Genomic DNA, 3359 nt, shown 5'->3' on the forward strand with positions numbered 1-3359 from the left:
TCTGTGGCTTGCCTCCCTTCCTCCTCACCCCCTCCAGCACTCTGAAGGCAGGGCTTGAGTTGTATTCATCCCTATGTCCTCATACTTAATGACAGCAATAACCAAAATAACAATAAAAACGAACCAGGCCTTACTCTGTTCAAATAAATGGGTGGATGACAATCTGAGTGAATGAACTAAGTGACTGGATTCTAGGATGTTTTTTCAGCACTCCTTAAAAACCCCAGGATTGACTGAAAGCACTGTGACTGAATGTGCTGGGGCTGAGCTGACTGACACCTTGGTACCGCAGCTGCCTCCTCTCCCAGGCCTCTGCCCTTGTCCCTAACTTCACGGGCCACACAGCCCAGCACTGGTGAGTAGCAGGAGGGCTATAAGGCTCAGCACATGTCCCCCTTATGCTTGCACACCAGCCAGTCCCCGAGCAGACTTGGCAAAGGTATCCCAGAGCGTGACTCCAGCAAAGTGTATGCACAGGTGTGCCAGTCTTAAAGCCGCCTCCTCTCACCTCTTATCAACAAGGACAACTGGGCAAGGGGAGATGTGCAGAGGAGGAGGAGGAGCAAGAAAGAGTCTGTGCCATCCCAAGGTCAATGTGCATGGTTAACTGTATAGTTGACTGCAGATGTGACTGGGAACTCTGACTATGAAGGTGAACACCCAAGGTCAAGAAACACTGGTCACCTCCACAGAATGGCTTCTTCCCCTGACTCTTGCTCCAGAGAATCCCAAGAGAATCAAGCAGCCTGAGAAGGGAAAGGAAGAGGAAGCACTTATGCAGAACTCACCCTGACCACACACCTCCGGGAACTTCAGTCACCTGGAAACTAACCAGACGCAAAGAAAACGCTTCCACGTAACTGACCGGTACTCCTCAGAGATGTCAAGTTCATAAAAGCAAGGAAAGAAATCAGGAATTTTTATAGACTGGAAGAGTCTGAGACACAACTAGGAGCAAGCTGGGATCCTGAAGCAGATACTGAAACAGAAAAGGAACATTAGATGAGAACTATAGAACGTCACATAAGATACAATAAAAATATTGTACCCGTGTTACTTTCCTGGTTTTGATCACTGTACTATGGCTGTATAACTCGCTATCACTAGTGGAATCTGGGTGAAGGATATCCATGAACTCTTATTTTTGCAATTCCTCTGTAAGTCTAACATTATTTTTGAAATAAAAAGAGTATGTTTTGCTTGACTTCTAAAGGACTGCTATGCAGTCAACAATGTTCTGGTAAGAATGCAGTCATTCTAACCAAACCTGGTTTGTGAAAATAGCATATTGATTTAGCAATCAAGGATACCGTTCTCTCAAGAAACCTACAGTTCTTCTGTGAAGCTTATAACTATCAAATGGAAGGAGGAGAAAAGCTAGAAGAGATACCCTGAGAAGCAACAGGGAGGGAAAAGGACTAGAACAACACGAGAGCAGAGAGGATGCTCGAGAGGCAGTCCCCTGTTCCAGCACAGTTGCAGGTATCGTTATGCTCCAACCCCACTGGCGCAACAAATGTTTACAGAGCCCTAGGCCAGACCCTGAGCTGGGGACACAGTACTGAGTAACTCTTGTTCTTTCCCTCCAAAGGCTCACAAACAGGGTGGCACGTATGTACAAGCACAAATGAAAATCTTATGCAATCTCTATCACTTTGACACATGAAGTATGTTGTCGAACCCCAGATGAAGGAGATATTAAATCAACCTGAGGGAAAATAAAGTCAGAGAAGCTGCTGCAAAGGGGACTTTCAGATGTTGGAGATGGGTGGAGCCCAGTGGGTGAGGGGGAAATGGACTGGAGTAGAACCTAGAGAGGCAGGCAGGGACCAGATCAGAAAGGATCTTGACCCTTTCAAGATCAAAAGCATCAATTCTTCAGTGTTCAGCTTTCTTTATAGTCCAACTCTCACATCCATACATGACTACTGTCCTTTCTAACGGAGACCTGACCCTGTAGCAATGAGAAAATACTGAAGGGCTTAAGTTAGGGTGTGGCTTGATCTAAGGAGGCGCCCAGGCTGCAGTGGAGGGGTGTCCTTTCTCCCAGACTGAGTTGGGAAAAGGTTATAAAAAGGGCAGCATGTGCCCTGCTTTAGGGGGTGCGATGCTCATAGCACATTGTTCAGTTCAGTTGCTCCGTCGTGCCCGATTCTTTGCGACCCCATGGACTGCAGCACACCAGGCCTCCCTGCCCATCACCAACTCAAGGAATTTACCCAAATACATGTCCATTGAGTTGGTGATGCCATCCAACCATCTCATTCTCTGTCATCCCCTTCTTCTCCCACCTTCAATCTTTCCCAGCAACAGGGTCTTTTCAAATGAGTCTGCTCTTCACATCAGGTAGCCAAAGTATTGGAGCTTCAGCTTCAACATCAGTCCTTTCAATGAATATTCAGAACTGATCTCCTTTAGGATGGACTGGTGGAATCTCCTTGCAGTCCAAGGGACTCTCAAGAGGGACTCTCCAACACCACAGTTCAAAAGCATCAGTTCCTCAGTGCTCACCTTTATTTATAGTCCAACTCTCACATCCATACATGACCAGTGGAAAAACCACAGCCTTGACTAGATGGACATTTGTTGAAAAGTAATGTCTCTGCTTTTTAATATGCTATCTAGGTTGGTCATAACTTTCCTTCCAAGGAGTAAGTGTCTTTTTATTTCATGGCTACAATCACCATCTGCAGTGATTTTGGAGCCCCCAAAAATAAAGTCTGTCACTGTTTCCCCATCTATTTGCCATGTAGTGATAGGACCAGGTGCCATGATCTTAGTTTCCTGAATGTTGAGCTTTAAGCCAACTTTTTCACTGTCCTCTTTCACTTTCATCAAGAGGCTCTTTAGTTCTTCTTCACTTTCTGCCATAAGGGTGGTGTCATCTGCATATCTGAGGTTATTGATATTTCTCCCAGAAATCTCGATTCCAGTTTGTGCTTCATCCAGCCCAGCGTTTCTCATGATGTTGTTAAAAGGAACAAGGCAATACAGTCCAAACAGAGAGGCTAAGAAACAGCTTATTCCCCAGAGGGTCAAACTCACAAGACTCTGCAGGACCTCAGCCCTGCCTCCCCCAAGGGCAAAGGCTCAGCTACTCCAGGCTGGGGGTGTAAACCTTTCTGTACTGCATTTGTGGGACATGATTAACATACTTCTGGGAGATGAGTTCTCCTAGCAGCATTTCAAGTCCACCCTCGTCAGCTCAAAACAAAGAGCATACAGGCTCCTCAAATGAGAGGGCAAGCGGGGGGGGAGGGTTCTGGTCTGTGTCTGCCTGCCTGGGTTGCCATCTCCCCTAGGTTCCTGAGCTGCTGAGCCTGCTTAAGGGGAGCAGGCACACAGTAAAGCACCCCCAG

This window comes from Muntiacus reevesi, chromosome 2, assembly GCF_963930625.1.
Source record: "Muntiacus reevesi chromosome 2, mMunRee1.1, whole genome shotgun sequence".
In the NCBI taxonomy this organism is placed as follows: domain Eukaryota; kingdom Metazoa; phylum Chordata; class Mammalia; order Artiodactyla; family Cervidae; genus Muntiacus; species Muntiacus reevesi.